This window comes from Capra hircus, chromosome 1 (assembly GCF_001704415.2).
Source record: "Capra hircus breed San Clemente chromosome 1, ASM170441v1, whole genome shotgun sequence".
In the NCBI taxonomy this organism is placed as follows: domain Eukaryota; kingdom Metazoa; phylum Chordata; class Mammalia; order Artiodactyla; family Bovidae; genus Capra; species Capra hircus.
In genome coordinates this window covers 96,392,936-96,413,401 of record NC_030808.1, presented here as the reverse complement: position 1 = coordinate 96,413,401, position 20,466 = coordinate 96,392,936, and the positions used below count along the sequence as shown (strand labels likewise).

Below are 20,466 nucleotides of genomic sequence, written 5' to 3'. Positions count from 1 at the left end.
GGCATCTACCAAAACTCCCTAAAGGAGACTAGAATGTAACTGAATATAAGACAAACTATGAGTTAAGAAGTTATAACGTATGAAACAATATCCTAACAGAAGATGAGGGATGCACAGAAGCTAAAGTCTACCTTCTACTGAAATAATTTTCCAAAGTTTCTCTAACACTAGGGAACGGGGAAACAAGATCCTCCACTTGGAAGGCCCAATATTCCAGTAATCTGAAAGGTGTTCTTGGTGGAATTTGGAAGAATTCTCTAGTCCCTGTTTCCCGATGGATGGTAGATTTCCTGAGACTGCTTCTCCAACTCCACTGATCCTGACCTTGTGCTTTCAAGTCATCTTCTATCACTCATTCGGTTTTCTTACTATCCTAATACCAGGATGGGAATGACCTGGGCAATCCTCGCAAGCATCCTACATTGGAAGTGACTGTATTGGCATCTAGTCATCAAATCAGTCTCTTGGGATTTGGGGAGCATGGCTTGACTCTGCGAGCTAGAAGACTTTTGATAGAACTGATAAAATCAAGTTTCTAAACCTAATAAGCCTGGTCAGACGATGAGACAATCATGACTGTATGAAGCCCTGCCTGAGAAGCGGGTTCTTAGATTTCTTCACCAATTCTCTTTCCAGTGCAATTTTTCCTGAAACACCACCTGGTTTTGTTTTTAAATGATTCCTCAGAAAGAATTTAAATAGAAAATGTTTCATTGATTTTCTAAAAAAAGAAAAACCCTATTATTGTAAGCCTTGAGTACATTAAATTAAATGTACCATGCTAATCAATTCCCTGGAGAAGGAAATGGCAACCCATTCCAGTATTCTTGCCTGGAGAATCCCATGGACAGCAGCCTGGTGGGCTACAGTCCATTAGGTTGCAAAGAGTTGGACACGACTAAAGCAACTTAGCATGTACACATGCTGATCAATTCAGGAAAAACACCTAAATCCTAAAGCAGACATGGTTTAGGAGTTGTCTTTTTTAACTTTCTTACTCTTTTAAGCCTACCCACTTACCCAGTTCTCTGCTTTCTGGAATTATGAATCCAATCACCTGCCATTTACAGTGAATGTGGGATGAACTTTGCTCCATTATCAAGTGATGGGAGCCATGGGTCATGCCCTCTTTTTTCTTGGGCACAGTTTTCTGTGGTGATCTCTGCCTTGATGATATTGATTATATATATATCCTGTGGACTAGAAAGTGTCCTCCATAACCAGCTTCTTAGTATGATAGATGGATCAATACAATGTGAGGGATACTAAGTTGTGGATATTCTAAACAAGGTCCTAGAATAAGCATCAGAGCACAGTGCAGTCAGTCATTTCCATCCATCCTTCTGGGGTTGGTCAACGAGTGGGAGGTGTGTGGGGAGTGGGAAGATGCTCTTTTACCTATCCTTGGAAAGTTGCAGCTTGGTGTGGAGGGAAAAGCATGGGGGTGAGTCAGAGAATCTAACCTTGAACTGGCAGCTTTGCCTCTCTGGCTTTCAGAGATAGAGTTTCATCTCTTGTAAATTGAGTGGGTTGGTTTAGATGCTCTCTATTGGATGTCTATTGGATGAAAGGTGGAAGAAAGGTGGCCAGAGCATGAAAAGTAGGAAATAAACAATTTCAGAATCTAAATATGCACAAACTGACTTGACTGTGAGGCGAAATTTAAGACCATAATCCTGGATAAATAATTAGGAATGTGCAGATGGGTGAAAAATTTAACCCTGCTACAAAGAGAGCTGGTGCTTGGAGTCTGAAAATCCTCTCTGACATGCTCTGTGTGCAGGCAACTTCATCTTTCTGAAGTCTCCCTCATCTGGAAAGTAGAGAGGCTGTGATCATTTATATGCAAGCATGAACAGCATATTATTTACAGAATCACCGGAGATTAAGATGCCTTCTGTTCAGGCTGTGCCTCTATAATCTCTGGCAGTTTGAAACGAGGAGGCAGGGGAGGGTGTGTGAGGCGGGGGAAGAATGCTGTGCCCACGTGTTGGGTATGCTGCTTATCTGTATTTCTAAGAAGAATGCTCTTATATAGAAGTAGCCCAGGATCTGATCTCTTACCTGGTTGTTATGAAGGAACCATATCTTAATAGTGAGCAGTGGAAAACTTGGAGCCTCATAAATACTTAATAATCACACTGTGTGTTACACTGGATTGTGCTCCAAGGATGAATAAAATTCCTGAAGGCAGTACAGAGCAGGGCAAAATGCTATGAACAAAGAGGATGGACTGGGCTCTAGTCTTTGTCCTGGCTGACCTTAGGCAAGTCACTTAACATTTCTGGGTTTCAGTTACTTCATCTCTAAAACATAGGGAAGGGAGAAGGCTGGTTGGGGTGATTTCTGAGGTTTCTCGTAGCTGTGAGAATAGACTTCATGATTCTGATGTCTGCCGTGAACCAGCCCTGAATTCAATAAAATCACTGAAATCCCAGTAATGCTTCTGAGCTGCTGTAGACTCCACATTGGTTGCATTCCATCTGGGGAAGGATATCAAAGTAAATTCTCTGTATCAATTGGGGAATTAGGAAGCTGGAACAGCATCTCACTTTGAGCATGATTTCTCAGTGCAGGAGGAGTGCTATTGGCATTTCAGGTGGGATTTTTTTTTTTTTAATTGTACAGGGGTTGTCCTTCCTGATGCAGGATATTTAGCATCCCTGATCCCAGGCTGCCAAAGCCAGTGATAATACCTCCCTCTACTCCCAGTGTAAGAATAAAAAAAAATACCCTTTAGTGAGATAGCACCTGATGTTGAGAACTATTGATTTTAGAAGGAACTAGGAAGCCTCCCTATTGTTAATAACCATTTTCTAGACATGCAAGCTTAGGTCTAAGATCTTCTTAACCCTAAAGACTTTAATTTAGCTGTCAGATCAGGTTCAGGACTGGATATCAGCAACCTGAGAGCTATTTTTGAAAAGAACAGAAAGGACAGAAAATCCATCCTTTCCTTTGTAAAGACTTTATGGTTCACAAGGAGTATCTCATTGGCCCTTTTTGTGATATGAGGAGCAGATTTAGTGTATGTTAAAATCCACAGTGAGGTAGATAGGTACTGTGATGTATTCTATTTGACTAATTTGGTAATAAGGTAGGGTTAATGAGAAGAAAATGAATTCTACACATGATTTTGAAAATTTTAGTTTTATTTTTGATAGAAGCCCATCACTAGGAAATGTCACTCTGGAAGCTCTCCTTCTCTGCCTTAAAAGCTCTCTAGATTGCCACTCTGAGGGAAAAATCTGGAGGCAAAAGCCAGAAAACTCTACTGAACAGTGAAGATGTGGTAGGCTGACATTTGTAGCGTTAAAAGGTGATGGATCCTGCACCAGCATTCATTCATTTCTGGCAGTACAGGCAGTTCATGCATTCTGGGAAAAGCAGCATGGTACAAAGCAACAACCTTCAGTACTGAACTACTGAAACAATTGATCAATGGCGCAACTTACAAGAGGACAAGAACCATCTTGCAGAAAGACAATACAGATCCCTATGTAACTTCATCAGAACCAGAAACCTGAAGTTCCATTCACCTTGTGATTGCTATTCTAGCCAGAATATGTAGGTAAAGTGAAAATTCCCCAGAGAAGGGGCTTGTATGTTGTGGCCTAAAAATGATTCACATCAGTTATCTGAGAGACTAGTGGTTTTCAAAGAGGACGTGTCAGACTTCCCTGGTGGCCCAGTGGTTAAGAATCCGCCTGCCAACACAGGGGACACGGGTTCTATCCCTGGTCTGGGAAGATTCCACATGCCGCGAGGCAGCTAAGTCTGTGCACCACAGCTACTGAAGCCTGCATGCCCTACAGCCCATGCTCCACAGCAAGAGAAGCCCCTGCAGTGAGAAGCCTGACTACTGCAACTAGAGTAGCCTCTGGTCTCCACAACTAGAGAAAGCCCATGTGTAGCAGTGAAGACCCAGCACAGCTGTGAATAAGTGAGAACTGGGCAGGTTATTTAAGTACTCTGGGATCCAGTTCTTCATCTGCAAAAAAGGGATAATGACATTACCAACATTTAGGGTCAGAGTGAGGGTATTAGCTATCATGATCATGATCATTATTATTGTTGCTGTTATTGGGTGAAATACTAGTATGACATGTCATGACATGTCAGAGCTTCCAATAAATAATGATGTAAAAATAAGAATCCTTCATTTATTTCTGATTCTTTGGGCTCATGAGGCAGCATATTCAAGTCTTTAGCCTCATTTCATAGAACCATAGAATGTTACAGCTTGTGGGACCTGAAACACTATGTAATCCAAATTTCTTGGTTTAAAGATGAAGATAATGAAGGTGAGAGAAGTAAAATCCTTGTTCGAATTCTTGGCAACAAAGATTCTGAAGTTTTGAATGCTTTTCTTCTGCCTTATAATACCAGCCATGAAATTTCTACCTGTTGACTATCCTTGACTAGTAGCTCATACCAGGGTGCAAGGGAAATAATCTGAAATCCAGATACATTCCTTTTCTTACTCTTAGCATCTCTGGTAAAGTTTTGGTGGCTAAAGTCATTGATAAAAATTTTAATGACTAATGAAAAGATGCATGATGTTAAAAGATGCAAGGAGTAGTGAACTGTGAAAGAAGACTCAAGTCTTGTTTCTGCCTCTGTTATTAACTTGAGGGACCACTCTCAGCCTCAGTTTTTCTGTTTGCAAAGTAAGAGAGTTAGGTATGCAATTGTTACAAAATATTGGCACAATAATATATTGTATAAAGATATTCTCTAATGAACAATTAAATCTTTACAATTATGAGAAACATTTTGCCATCAAAATGTTCAAACACCTGGATGCAATTGTTTTTTTAAATTTGCTGATTATTTTTAAAACAAACAAAGGGAAACAATTTTTAAAATGAACAGATGATGGAGATTAGCTTGCTCATTTGTAAGACAGTTTATTGGGTTGGAATATTTTGCCTTTGGCAAGTGAGAATCAGCTAATTCCAGGCATTTGCTTAATCACTTGTTAGAATAGAAAGATGTTTTTCTTTCGTTTTTGTCAGTAATCACCAGTTAAAAATTTTAAAGGAAAGCCCAATTATTTCTGGAAAAGGATAATGTTATATGACCAACCAAACTGTGATGTCGTCAGCTCTCCTCTAATTATTATATGTTTTCATAAGCTAAGCTCCTTCTGAACTTAGGAATAATAGTAGTTGCCTGCAACAGTCATGAAGGCCAATCATTTATTTCTTAAAGAAATAAATGTCTCTTTAAGGTAAAAGTGAAAAGTATCATACAATTCCATTTAAGTATTGTTTGTGAAATTGCTTCATCATAAAGAAATCAAACACTCTTGGACTGATGCGTCCGTCGTTCCCTGGAGGAGAACAGCAAGACACAGTTCTCAGTGGCAGTCTGTCTTGGCCATCACTACCTATGCCCCCAGAGGGTCTAGGAGGGTGATTATCAGGGTAAGATTTGATGTTCTGTGTCTGTCTTCTGTTTTATTTGATAAGGGAAAATGCCATGGGGAGCACTCATTTCTTGGCTAGATGAGTCTGTGGCATGAAGTGACCTGGAACAATGGTATGAATTCAGCAAATATTTATTGAGCACCCATGTGCTAGGCTATAGGAGTTCCAAACACCTGTGACCACAGCCTTTCTGTGCAAATATATGACACTCCTCAACTGCTTTATTGATTAAGTGAATGATTGTATGCTACCAGCATGAGTTTCAAAAAGCTACACAGTCAGTTCTATTTATTTCTTGAGATACTAAAATCAGTCAAATCCCTCAAGCTGAAGATAGTGAAAATTAAACTCTTTTCAGCTCCAAGGTAATGTATTTCTCGCTTCCAAAATCCAGGCCTCTCTAAGAGATAAAGAGTTCCCATGAAATGAATAAACCATGATTCCCCCCAAAGTGGTATTTATTATTAAAGCTAGCATGATCTGCCGGAGACCAGAGTAGACAGTTTCTCTAAGCTCTCCTTTAGTAATAAGATTCCATATGCAACAATTGCCTGAGAATGGCATGCTTGACCAACATCAGGCTGAGAGTATATCTCAGCTCTTTCTCTGAAAGAGTATCTTTCTAGTTACCATCCATTCCTTTGTTAAGATCTATTTATCTACCTTAAGATAAATATATATATATATTTGTATAAAGGATATATAAATTTGAAATCTGAATAAGAACAGCTATGTTATTTCTAAGTTGGAACTCAGGAAACCAGTAAGACAATAAATAGAGCATTTGACTTTATGGCAAAAAGGAATCTATGTGAAATTAAACTCCAGAAGTCATCAGCTCCTTCAGTGAGATACATGTTTTTCCTTCCTAGCTTTATTGTCTTGAGCATCTTTGGGCTTTGGAGGATGTTCTCAGCACAGGTAGATTTTTCTCCTTTCTTGGAAAAAGTTTCAAAGCAGAGTCCCAAGTCCTTATTCCCAATTTCATATTCTCAGTTGCTGTGATGTTTTTAGCACTTTCTAAAGAAATGGTGTCCAATAGAACTTTCTGCAATGCTGGAAATTTTATATATCTGCATTGTCCAATAAGGCAGTCAGTGGCCACATATGGTTTTATTAAGCAGCTGAAATACGGCTAGCATGATTAAGAAGCTGAATTTTTAACATTTAAATTTTAACTAATTAAAATGGTAAATACATATGGCTAGTGACTACCATATTGGATAGAGTGGTTCTAGACAGTGTAAGATTATGGTACCTGGGACTGAGTAACCTAGCAACATCATCCTTGCAGAATCACCCAGTGATAATATAATAGACGTTATGTATTTAATTATGAGTTATGCCTTAATTGCTTCTGGAGCAGGTTTGAAGCAGAATGTCAGTAATAGCATTAGGAAGGTATAAGGGGATCTTTAAGTAAAGAATAACAAATGGGAGGAATATGTTATGGTAAATATTAAGAGATGAAACAGCAGAATAACATCATTTGAACTGAATTTGAATTTCTAAATTCTACATTTTGGAGCAGGATAGAACTGTCCAATTTAGTATAAAAATTTCATCTTGCCAGTGTGATTACTAGGCTACAAAAATCTAATTAAAAATGAAAGTGAGATTTTACTATGGGCTGGAAGAGAAGCAAGCAAAAATGAATAGAGTATCCCGTCTGTTGTATGTTAGAGTGGACTAGAACTCTAGGACTGTGTCTAATGAAATTGTCCATTTGACAGAATTGTGAAAATTCAATGACTTATGAAAGGACTTAGCATACTGCTTAGCATTGATAAATATCAGGACTTAGGATGATCACTTATTTTTGCCTAAATCTTTTTGAGGCCTCTTCCAAGTACCTGTGAGAACATAGGAAGATGCTAAGGGTAATTGATTTTGGAAAAATTATTTTGTTGAGAACAGATCATAGAAGAGGAAATATAGACAGCATAAAGGCAAGTAAAGAAATGCCATACCACCATCCCGATTTGCAAATTGTTGGTATAGGGAAAACAGTTATTGAGGAATGTGGGTCAGGTATCTCAGTTATATTCAGTCAGCCAACACTGGAACAGTGAGACCAGAGGAGGAAGAACAGGAAGAAAAATTAGGTAGGAGGACTACTTGTATTTTGAGTGTTTGTGCCTCTCAGGTGGCTCAGTGGTAAAAGAATCTGCCTGCCAAGGAGGTGATGCAGGTCCATCCCCTAGATTGGGAGAATCCTCTGGAGAAGGAAATGGCAACCCACTCCAGTATTCTTGCTTGGAGAATTCCATGGACAGAGGAGCCTGGTGAGCTACTGTTCATAGGGTGGCAAAGAGTCAGACACAACTTAGCAACTAAATGACAACAACAAAACCAACAAATTACTGAATATAATTCAGTCCTACTGATGTTCTTGTCAAAGATAATTAGAAAAGGCATGGAAAAATATTTGATGCATCATGGGAGTAGTGGAAAGGGCACTGGCCTTGGAGTCAGGCCAGCTGGATTCCAGTCCTAACTTTTCAGTCATGTGCATTAGACTAATAAGCATCTTTTGGTTCTCAAATTCTCTTTTTTGCAAAACAGTGATGCTTAATGGTCTTGAAGGTTTTTCCAGCCCTATAACTCCAGGGTGTAATTCTAAATAGGAAAGCACAAGTGGGATCTAGTCCTCCAGACTCCCCAAAGCCTTGCTGTTTTTCAGGAAAGCCTGCTGTTTTATTTCTCTATCACGGTTCTGTTATCCTGAAGCTCAAGTGTGTGAACAGTGGTATCTCAAGCAGCATGCATAAAAGCAGTTGGTATGGTGGGAGTTAGTGACAGTGGGTGGGTGAACAGATTAAAGAGGAAAGGGTTGGAAGAGACAGTAGTGTCTGTGAAAAGCAAAGCTGGTCCTCTACCTTTGACAGATTCTTGCTATAGTCTCCAGTAACCACTGGCATCAAAGTCAATGCCAAAATAAGGGCATGAAAATAGCTTGGACTTCAGAGTTAAGCAGACTTGAATTTGAATCCAAGCTCTGGATTTGAGATACATAACTTCAGTTTTCTGAACTTTGTGATACATTTAGTTAGCAGCTATTGTGAAACTTAAATGAGATAATATGGCCCAGCAAATAGTAGGGTTTTTTTTTTTAAGTAAATAGTCTCTTAACTTGGCTTTCTGAAATTGGCTTAGTTCATTCCTCATCTAGCCCATAATGTAAAAGACTCTCAAAGAAACATACAAGACTGCTTAGAGATCTATATGCAGAGGATGTAAAATTTACATTGTAGATAATGCGTGGTGGAGAGAGAGGGTGCTGAAGAGAAAAAAAAAAAAAAATCTCAGCCAGGAATAGAAAGCCTAGTTAGTCTCTCCGTTAATGAAGCCTCTTCCTTTGTGCAGCCTCACAGTTCTCTGGTTCTTGAAAGCCACAGTAGCGTTTATCAGAACAACAACCCTAACTGTGTTTCCAACACTTCACCAACAGGAAGATTCACAGCGCAGGCAGAGAAAACAGAATGAGGCACCACATTCGTTCCCATTCAAGTTAGCAAAGCTGGATCCTAGAGTGACACCCGCTCCTTGCCCTTCAACCCAGCACTGGGGAAAACCTGCTTCCAAGGGGAATCCAGGGGTGGGGGTAGGGGGTGGGGTGGGAAAGCAGAGAAACGGGGAATGCATAGCACCTTTGCCCCCTCTCTAGGTCACTTGATCCACTTGACTTCCTTTACGAGGTTCTAACACAGTTTCTGCTTTGGAGAAAAATGTTGGCAAGCAGTGAGCCTCCAGTCCCTCGGCGGTGTTATCTCGCCGCTTTGCAGAACTTTCAGCACCGCGGACAGCTCCCGCCGTCCTGTCTGTGGCACATTCTCCGGACTGGCATTCTCCCGAATCCCTTCCTGGAGGGGGCTCTGGTCGGAGTGGGGTTGGGGGAGGGGAGGTGGGTTGTCATTCTGGGTTTCTTGGTCAACTTTGGCCAGAGACCGGCCCTGCCACTACGGTGAGAACACCTTCTAAGAGCCGGTTCCTTTTCACCTCTCGGTTGAAGACCTCCAAGAACCGAAGTCAGCATAGGTGGAGGGGTGGGGAGTGCCAGGAGCCCATGAGGGCTCTATTTTTCCAGCATTCCTGCACCTTTTCTCCACCTTTCACTTTACTTCTAGCCATTCGGCGACTTCTGTCTTACTTTTCAATCACAATACAAACTACCTGTGTGTGAGGGGGAGGGTGGGGGCTGACTCAAGAGCTAGAAGGAGGTTGTGGCTGCGTCCGGCGAGGCTACACGGCCCTACTCTGGCCCTTTGAATTCTTAGGACACTGATGTGCTTTGGGATGGGGAAGTGGGGCGGGCTCTGACTTAGAAGTGTGAGAGTCCTCTCCCCAGGGTTGCCCCCTCTGTTCAGGGAGCTTCCCTGACACCTCACTCATCACGTCCTCCTCGTCGCCCCCGGTGTGTCACCGGTCTCTGGGGACAGATGCCCCTGCGAGCGCATGGCCTTGTCAGGTCACCTGGGTCAGATAGAGTCCCTTTGAAGAGTTTGCTCTAATGTAAAAGGGCAGACATTGTTCCCGCCCGTCCTTCGGGCTTCGGCCGGAAAAGCATCGCTCTCTCGTTGGACTCTTTCAGACGCCGAGAAAACCTAGCTGCGCGAGCCAAGGTGCGGGGGGACAGGACGGGCCCGGCGTCTGTGGAGACCTGGGCGGCCCGAAAGCTGCTCACGGCTCCCTCCTCCGCCTCTAGCTCCCGCGGGCCGGACCTGCCTGGCAGCCCCGCAGTTGGAGCCCGGCGTCCCCCCACCCTGGATGCTATCCAGGCCCCATTGCAGGCAGAGCCGGAGAGACCCCGACCCGGCTCCGTCCTGCCTTCTAGGAGACCCCTTCCCGGAGGGCGCCCTCAGCCTCCGCGCCATGTTCCTGCTTACCCGCTCCGGGTGGCTCTGGCTCGCTGGTTCATTCAACAAGAGGTGATCATCCCATTTTACAGCTGGGATGCAGGGGTCACGGAGGGGGACAGACTACAGCGACAGGGGGACGTTCACTCACCGGAGGGCTGGAGGTGATGAACTGGCTACCGGGGCTGATGGCTGGCGGTCCTCACTTACAGCGCCGGGTTTGTCTCTTCTCCCGTGATGCGGGGTGGTGGCGGCAAAGGAAAGCAGGAGGCAGCCGCCGCTGCCGAACAGCTCCTCAATTATTCAGATTGCCCCTCTATCTGCACCCTCCCCGCGGCCTCGCAGTCCTCCCTCCAGCTAGCCTGTCTCCGCCTTCCTGGAGTCACGTGTGCTGCCCAACCCCTTACATTACCGAGCAGAAGCCTCTCAACAGACGCCCCCTCCCCCACCCCCAGCCCCAGTACACACACACACACACACACACACACACACACACACACACACACACACTGCTATCTGCCGCTCTCAACTCCTCCCTGGCCTATTAAGCCCCCAGGTGCTGCTTCCAGTACCTCATGCTACGTGAGGCTGAGGGGAAGAGATGCGGGCAGCTCTCCGCCCTGGGAGAGGACCAGGCAGGACTCCGCAGTGTTGATGTGTTGCGAATGCACAGCCTCTGAGAGAAGCTCCACCTCTGCTGGACTTGACATTGGACAAAGCTGGCTACCCAGACCTGGTTCCTGCCCTCTGGAAGCTTCCCCCTTCTTCACCGAGCCCTTGCTGCTCTGAAATTTCTTCCACCTCCCTCAGCATTACTGAAAGGAAAGGATGGGGGAGATTGATTTCCCCTCCCCTCCTAAAAAAAGGACAAGACCTTCCTCTTTCTCCAATAGACTAAGTTTATCTTTGGATTCTCAACATCTTATGAGTAGAAAAGATTGAGGCTTTGAGATTTGAAGACTGAGGAGGAATTTTGGTCCATACCAAAAATAGATACCCTTGGGAGTATCTAACTTCTGTTAGCCTTTCTTCTCTCATCTGTGAAATGACCCCTTCACAGAACTATTATGAGAATTAAAAATGGTAATATTCTTAAAGTTGCCTAACATATTTAGAACTCAATAAATGGGAGTCCTTCCCCCATCTCTGTTAAAATAAATTTCAGAAACAAGGAGATTGTGATTTGCACCAGTAGAATCGAAGTATCTTTTGTAAACTTAGAAAGGGGTATCTGTGCATTCAGGCTTGACAGATAATGTATGAAAGGAGAAAAGCAATTTACTGGGCTTATAGTTTTTCATTGGTTCTATTGAGAACTATGTTATATCTCAAAAGGATGAGGACTATGTAGTACAAACTGAGGCATGTTTAGCCTCATCAGAGAATGAATTATTTACTATGCATTGAAAAGACTGCTTTAGATGGACAGTACCTACATAATCTTGGATCTTTGGTCCAGGCCTTCAAAATATATGGGAGCTAATGAGATGTAACTCCCCATCCTTTGAAACACATTCACTGGGCTTCTGATTGAGAAGAATGTTGGCTGTCTGACACTTCTTTCCTAGCATGGAGCAGTCAAATGTACCTTCCGATTGTGGGTTCTAGCTAGTGGACCTGGGTTCTCTCCAGAAAAATGACTGATCAGTGCCAGGACAGTCTGGGAAAGTCAACCTAGTTTAAATTTATTACTGCTTTGGACCAGAATCCAGGTGTTAAGTATTGAGATATCTCCTTCATTTGAGCTTATGCAGGGTATATCAGATCTTCTAGGATACCCAAGAAGCTGTGGAACTTTGCAGGAAAGGCATAGAGTTAAAGAATCAGAAGTTTGGCATCTTAATACAGGCTTTGGTGGTGGTGGTTTAATTGCTAAGTCGTGTCCAACTCTTGCGACCCCAGAGGACTGTAGGCTCCTCTGACTATGGGAGTCTCCAGGCACGAATACTGGAGTGGGTTGCTGTTTCCTTCTCCAAATACAGGCTCTGCCAGCTACTTACATGATCTTTGGCAAATCACTCAAGCTCTTTGAGTTTCAGCTTTACAATGGGAATAGAATGTTTGTCTGCCTTCTCCATGAGCTGGTTCAAATGGAGGATAATGTATTAGAAGCTATACCATTAAATGTCCAGAGTGAATAAATGTGAATTATTGACACTACAGACTGAAGAAAACTGTGAATTTATTCTAGTCCAGCTGCATTATGGGCATGAAGGGGTAGGAAGTTGGGATTTATCATGGAATGGGCAACAACTAAGCTGTCAGTATTTTTCTCTAAGTCTGTGTGTGTGCATGTAATTTAAGGGGTGTAGTGCTCTGAGCATTATATTTTAATTTTCAGTGTCTTCTGTGATGGATTTCTGGATTAAATTTAATTTTTTTCCTGACTTTTAGTTTTTAGGACAACACCAGCCACAGTCACAGTGGTTATGAGTATTTCATAACTGAGATAAGTTAGTGCTTATATTTCAGGACAGCAGCTTTACACTCTTCTGCCTTTCCCAGGTAAAACTGATTTGGGTTAGAAATTCAAAATGAGTTTGATTTCAAAGCAAGAATATTCAGCATCCAGGGGCAATTTCTGGTTAGCCATCAGCCCTTTGAGTGATATAAGTCTCCAGTTCACTGCCAATAAACCCAATGAGATCTTTACACAAACCAGGAACTCCTGAGGAGTTCTCCCATTTGTAAGCAAATTCTAGTGCACTTTGCTGATTTTCTTTTTAAAAATATTCTTCAGAAAGTGTCAGTTTGGACTCTACATTTCAGTTCATTTCAGTTCAGTCTCTCAGTCGTGTCCAACTCTTTGTGACCCCATGAATCGCAGCACGCCAGGCCTCCCTGTCCATCACCATCTCCCAGAGTTCACTCAAACTCACGTCCATTGAGTCAGTGATGCCATCCAGCCATCTCATCCTCTGTCACCCCCTTTTCCTCCTGCCCCCAATCCCTCCCAGCATCAGAGTCTTTTCCAATGAGTCAACTCTTCAAATGAGGTGGCCAAAGTACTGGAGTTTCAGCTTCAGCATCATTCCTTCCAAAGAAATCCTAAGGCTGATCTGCTTCAGAATGGACTGCTAGGATCTCCTTGCAGTCCAAGGGACTCTCAAGAGTCTTCTCCAACACCACAGTTCAAAAGCATCGTTCTTCGGCACTCAGCTTTCCTCACAGTCCAACTCTCACATCCATACATAACCACAGGAAAAACCATAGCCTTGACTAGACGGACCTTTGTTGGCAAAGTAATGTCTCTGCTTTTGAATATGCTATCTAGGTTGGTCATAACTTTCCTTCCAAGGAGTAAGCCTCTTTTAATTTCATGGCTGCAATCACCATCTGCAGTGATTTTGGAGCCCCCCAAAAAGATAAAGTCTGACACTGTTTCCACTGTTTCCCCATCTATTTCCCATGAAGTGATGGGACCAGATGCCATGACCAGATCTTAGTTTTCTGAATGTTGAGCTTTAAGCCAACTTTTTCACTCTTCTCTTTCACTTTCATCAAGAGGCTTTTTAGTTCTTCTTCACTTTCTGCCATAATGGTGGTGTCATCTGCATATCTGAGGTTATTTATATTTCTCCCAGCAATCTTGATTCCAGCTTGTGCTTCTTCCAGCCCAGTGTTTCTCATGATGTACTCTGCATATAAGTTAAATAAGCAGGGTGACAATATACAGCCTTGACATACTCCTTTTCCTATTTAGGAATACCAAGAGACCAGAAGGTGCCAACTCATCTCCTGTATATATATCATTAAAAAAAAAAAATTGCCCAGTCTAGGTGAAATGCTACCTCTGTCTTCTACCTACTTCTGGGTTGTCATGAGGAAGCATGAGAAATGGAAGAATTGGCATGAAATAGTTTAATTTTGCCTCAAAAATGGTACCATTATGAGCAGTTACATCCAAGTATAAGTTTCAGAAAAATTTGGACAGTTTTACCAGAAATTTCTCTGGGATCCTGAATAATTTTTTCAAACAAGTTTTCAGTGTTCATGTCCCCGTTCCCAGCACAGACAGAAAAAGGAAGCTTGGGGGACAAATCTTGCATTGATTGTAACTGAAAGTTACACCTTAACAATGATTTCCTGATAAGGTTTCTCTTGGGTCCTACTCCTTTACTTACAAGGTCTTATCTTTTACCTGTTGACTGTTGCCTTTATGAGTCACTGCAGACACTTTACAGCTGTAGACCGAGCATTAACGAACCAATGAATAGAAATGCGGTAGACAGAAGTGTAGCAGAGCATTTACAGGCACACACAGCAGGAACAATTGACGCATATCTCAGTTCCAGGGTTAAGCAATGATACTGCAAATTGACTGCTAATTACATCTTGAAACACACACATTCTATTTTCTTTTTCTAACAATTGGAATATGGGACTATTGATTCATTTATTCAGTGTGTTCTAGACACTTGAGATATAGCCACGAACTGCACAGAAATAGCTCCTGTTCTCCTTGAGCTTACAGTCTAGTAGAGGGAGTCAGACCCTAATCAAGTGAACAAAGAGGTGGAGACAAGAACCATGATAAAAAAAAAATAGAGTGATATACAAGGAGTGAGGACACCACTCTAGTTGAGTGGTGGAGAACTGACAGAAGCAAATGCAGGGGCCTAGACATACAACTTACTACTTTCTAAGGGAAGGGCAATGCCCTCTTTGTTGCTCAGTTGCTCAGTCATGTCTGACTCTTTGCAGCCCCATGGACTGCAGCGCGTCAGGCTTCCCTGTCCTTCACCATCTCCCAGAGCTTGCTCAAACCCATGTCCATTGAGTCGGTGATGCCATCCAACCATCTCATCCTCCATTGTCCCCTTCTCCTCCTGCCTTCAATCTTTCCCAGCATCAGGGTCTCTTCCAATAAGTTGACTCTTTGCATCAGGTGGCCAAAGTATTGGAGTTTCAGCTTCAGCACCAGTCATTCTAGTGAATATTCAGGATTGATTTCCTTTAGGATGGTTTAATCTCCTTGCAGTCCAATGGACTCTCACTCTCAAAAGAGTCTTCTCCAATACCACAGTTCAAAAGCATCAATTCAGCCTTATTTGTGGCCCAGTTCTCCTACACTTATGTGACTACTGGCAAAACCATAGCTTTAACTATATGGACCTTTGTTGGCAAAGTAATGTCTCTGCTTTTTAATATGCTGTCTAGGTTGGTCATAGCTTTTCTTCCAAGGAGCAAGGGTCTTTTAATTTCATGGCTGCAGTTACCATCTGCAGTGATCTTGGAGCCCAAGAAAATAAAGTCTGTCACTGTTTCCGTTGTTTCCCCGTCTATTTGCCACGAAGTGATGGGACAAGATGCCATGATCTTCATTTTTTCAATGCTGAATTTTAAGCCAGCTTTTTCACTCTCCTCTTTCATCTTCATCAAAAGGCTCTTTAGTTCCTCTTCACTTTCTGCCATAAGGGTGATGTCATCTGCATGTCTGAGGTTGTTGATACTTCTCCCAGCAAACTTGATTCCATCTTGTGCTTCATCCAGCCTGACATTTTGCATGATGTACTCTGCATATAAGTTAAATAAACAGGGTGACAATATACAGCCTTGACTACTCCTTTCCCAATTTTGACCTAGTCTGTTGTTCTATGTCTGGTTCTAAATGTTGCTTCTTGACCTGCGTACAGGTTTCTCAGGAGGCAGGTAAGGTGGTCTGGTATTCCCATCTCTTGAAGAATTTTCCAGTTTGTTGCGATCCACATTGCAAAGACCTTAGCACAGTCAATGAAGCAGAAGATGCTTTTCTGGAAATCTCTTGTTTTTTCTATGATCCAACAGATGTTGACAATTTAGTCTCTGATTCCTCTGCCTTTTCTAAATCCATCTTGTACAGCTGGAAGTTTTTGGTTCATGTACTGTTAAAGCCTAGCTTTGAGGATTTTGAGCATTACTTTGCTAGCATGTGAAATGAGTGCAATTGTGTGATATTTTGAACGTTCTTTGGCATTGCCCTTCTTTGGAATTGGAATGAAAATGTACATTTTCCAGTGCCCTCTCACCCGAGGCGTTTTGCCAAAAGTCTACATCATTAGCAGGGTAATCACTAAAACCTTCATGATTGACCCACATGGATTATGATTAGGCCACCAGGAGATTGACCAGATGCCTTAACAACCATTACCTGTTTTTGTCTCATGATTCATGGTGATGAATAGTTGATGCTTTCTTCTAAAAGGACCACAAACTCATCAATGCCCCCCTGACTTCTTCCTTTAAGAGATTCAGAGGCTGAGAAATCAAAAGCACTGTGACAGACTGGCCAGAGGCTGGTCAAGAACTTCGGAATGGAGAGGTTGCTTACTGTGCAGAAAAAGAAGAAAAGATAGACCCAGAACCCAACTACCACAGGCACATAGACTGTAGCCTACCAGGCTCTTCTGTCCATGGGATTTTCCAGGCAATAGTACAGGAGTGGATTGCCATTTCCTTCTCCAGGGGATCTTCCCAACCCAGGGCTTGAACCCGGGTCTCCCGCATTGTAGACAGACGCTTTACCGTCTGAGCCATCAGGGAAGTCCTCAATAAATATATACTAAACAAATAACTTGCTGCTAGTATTCTACCAATTGGACTGGGAATTTATAAGCAATTATCTGTGAGGAACTATCCTCTGTGTATCTAAATTCCAAGAGGGAGAAGGGGGATGCTGACTTGAACATGTTCATTTCATTCCTCCCAAATTTACAGTGAGGTACAGCAACTCTTCCTGTCCCGCCCCATGCAGTGTGAATAAAGTTCCTTAATGATGAAGCTGTGGAAAGAAGTCAGAAATGCTAAAACAGTGGAATTCCTTGACATGGAAGGAAATATTAAAGAAAACACTTCTTCACATTTATTATACATTTTCTTTAAATGCATTCACTTTTACACTTATTTTAAAGAGGTTTCTATCACTAGTTTAAGCAGAAAATGGGTTATCTGTTGCCATATGTACAAGATAATTATTTAAATAAGCACAGTGAAAATAAAAATGATGCTATTATAGTCAAGCTAAATACTATTGCCTGCCCAGGAATCTGAGGTTTGCTTTCTCGTTATTAAAAAGAAAGCAACTGTTAAAGAGGTGTTAAAGACATATTGGCATCAAACTGAGACTTTCTCCATGAAGTAGTCAGAAATTTTGAAGGACGAATGGAAAAGAATAATTCTCACTGTATGATAATAGGTGATTTAGTACTGAGCCTTGCATGCGTGCTATGTCTCTTCAGTCGTGTCTGATTCTTTGAGACCCTATAGACCATAGCCCGCTCGGCTCCGCTGTCTGTGGGATTCTCCAGGCAAGAACACTAGAGTGGGTTACCCTGCCCTCCTCCAGGGGATCTTTCTGATCCAGGGATCAAATCCGCGTCTCTTACATCTCCCGCACTGGCAGGTAGGTTCTTTACCACCAGCACCAATGGGAAGCCCTATTTAAATCAGCATTTCTCCCAATTTTAACATGCAGAGGAATCAAATGGAGAGCTTGTTAAAAATGCTGAATTGAATTCAGTAGCTCTGAGGTGGAACCCAAGGACTTGCATTTCTAACACAATTTCAGTGATGCTGGTGCTTCTAGTTGTTGGATCACTCTTTGAGTGGCAAGGATCCAAAGTACCAGTGATGGTATGTGTCCCACATTTTAGGAGATGGCAACTGTTATTTTATAGATGAGAAAAGTAAGGAGTTGGACATTGTAAATAACCTAAGGTCCAATAGTCAGTTAGTAGATGAACCAGGTCTAAAACTCATTTTCACAGGCTTCCAGTTTCCCAGTCCAGTGTCCTTTCCCGAAAGATCTGTATGGTCACTGACTTGCTGCTAGAGCCCACCAGAACTGTTTTTCAAGGGGCTATGGCATGAAAGTCAAGGTTTGGATTGCTGTGTTTTATAGGTTATTCTGTGGTAACAGACGTGCACAAACTCTCAGTAGCTTAAAATAACGATTGCTGACATTATGTCTCATTAAGTCACATTACTATTGTTCACATTGTCTCTGTTGTGGATTACTATGGGTTCCTGCTTTAACCTCTGAGCCACCAGGGAAGGCCTTCTTAAGTCACTTTATACCATGTTATGATGCCCCATCTCCACAAGATACTTCAGAGCTGACCTTGGCAGGTGGAACCAAAGCTGGAGGACCTTGCATCAGCAACTAAATGCTCTGGCTTGAAAGTGATGCATGTCACTATTGCCCACAACCCAATTAGCTGGAACACGGACCCACTCAACTGCAATTGCAAGCCAGGAGTGGAGAAGAAGACTTCCATCTTCTTGGAATAAGAGTACAATCAGATAGAGAAAACACTGAAAGTCTCTATCAAATAAATAGTTTTTCTATCACTAACAATCCTTCATTTCATTATCTCAGTCTTTTGTCTTTTCTCAGGATCTCACATACCCAATGTTCCCAGGCCAATGGGGCCACCGTTAGCTGCCTCCCCACCCCTGCCCCACCCCCGAGTCCTTCTGTATCATACAGAAAGAATAGGCAATATATTGGTGGAGGGAATTCAGGATGCCAGAAACTGTGGTGATAGCAGGAGCATCAAAAGAGACAGACCAAGTCAAGCAAAATGGCCATGGTGACTGGGAGAGAGAGGGGTAGAGAAAAAAGAAGTCAGGGAAAGGAGAGGAAACAATCATTTCTTCAGGGCCTATGAAAGGGTAGGCCCTATGCTAGCATATTTATATGATTTTGCCCTTAGAACATTCAGGGTGTTATTGGCGTGTTTCACACTCAAGGAAACAGAGCCTCAGAGGGCTTATATAACTTATCAAGGTCAATGCAGAGGGTAAACCAGGATCGATGCCAGACTGTAAGCCTAGAATCTCTCCCAGGAAGTCTAAGAAAGTCACTCTCATAAAGCAAGGCAGAACTGGTCCTGAGGAATAGACTCCTTGTTCACACTGACATTGGAACTCCTTGGCTGTAGTAGGCACGTGTAGACAAACAACTGCGATGTCCTGATTCTATACTGGCTGTGGCATGAGGTTTTGCAGTATGCCTGGAGAGACCAAGCCTCTTCTAAAGCCCCGAAGGGAGGATGTAATAGTTAAGGTCAGTGTGAGTGTTGGGAAGTCATGCTCTGGAAGCCTGAGAGTGCTGGGGGCTAGAATTGTCACGTGTACTATTCAGGTCAAGGTGGGAAGGGACAGGGACTCTGGAGTCAGACAGACCTAGGTTTGTATCCAGACTTACCACTTATTAATGATGTGGTATTTGGCAAATTGTTCAAGTTCTCTGAGACTCAGTATTCCAACCTATAAAAGGGGATAGTAATGCCTAACTGCAGAGTTGTGGTGAAGACTGGAAATAACAGACATAAAGAGCCCAGAACACATAGTTGCTCAATGTCAATGGCTAGTCTTACTGTTATTTGCAGCAAGAAGATGCCTTTACCTACCTGAGTTCATCCTTGGAGGTGTCTTGTTCTGAGCCTCTATTTGTTCTTCAGAAGATCGAGGGGATGGAAGCAGATTTCCCCTAATAGCTCTTCCATGGACTCAAGTTAGTACACCAGGAGTTGTGGGGTTCTCCTGGGGACAGCTGGAGAATGGGCCTGGTGAGCAGCCATATTCAGCGCAGCATTGACAAGGGTTGAATAGCTTCTGCTGAATTAAGAGTCCCTGGGCCCACCAGTAGGGCTCCTGAGCCCCAGACAGTCACAGGCTTCTTTCTGTTGCCATTGCCACCAACCAGTGACTCTCTGCAACAACAGGCAATATAGGGATGGCTGTGGGTCCAAGGGTGGTCTTTGCAGTCACTTTTGCATATAAGAAAAGTCACGCTGCTAACAGAAGCTGTGCCTGCCAAGGCAGCAACCACAAGCTGCAGCTTTGAATACAGAACAAAAATGTCGATAAGCACCAGAGAGAATTGGAGGGACAGAAACGATGCTTGCACTAATGGGATTGTTAGCTTACTCCAGTCTCAGCAGCCCATGCTATTGCTGCCAAGCGGAGAATAGATTATACTGGTAGTGGGTCAATTAAGTCCACAGCAGATTCCCTTCATGAGATGGGCAGGCAAATCACTACCCTCTGAGTAAGCATCCATCATGTAAAACAGTGATTATTTTATTGTCAGCCTTTTGAAGGTATGTATTCACCTGCTGTGTATAAGCTTTCTCCTGTTTAATTCAATGACTTTTAGAAAATGAGAATATTTCATGCCATTTACTCATTTCTTA

At 42.7% G+C, this 20,466-nt stretch overlaps 1 protein-coding gene across 1 annotated transcript in view; it reads right to left on the bottom strand.

Moving 5' to 3' along the window:
• SLC7A14 (solute carrier family 7 member 14) overlaps nt 1-10,643 on the bottom strand; it is a 115,380-nt gene extending 104,737 nt beyond the window's left edge. Inside the window, exon 1 of the mRNA XM_018047846.1 lies at nt 10,440-10,643. The gene's annotated coding sequence lies outside the window, so the exon portion shown is untranslated. The remainder of the gene's footprint in view (nt 1-10,439) is intronic.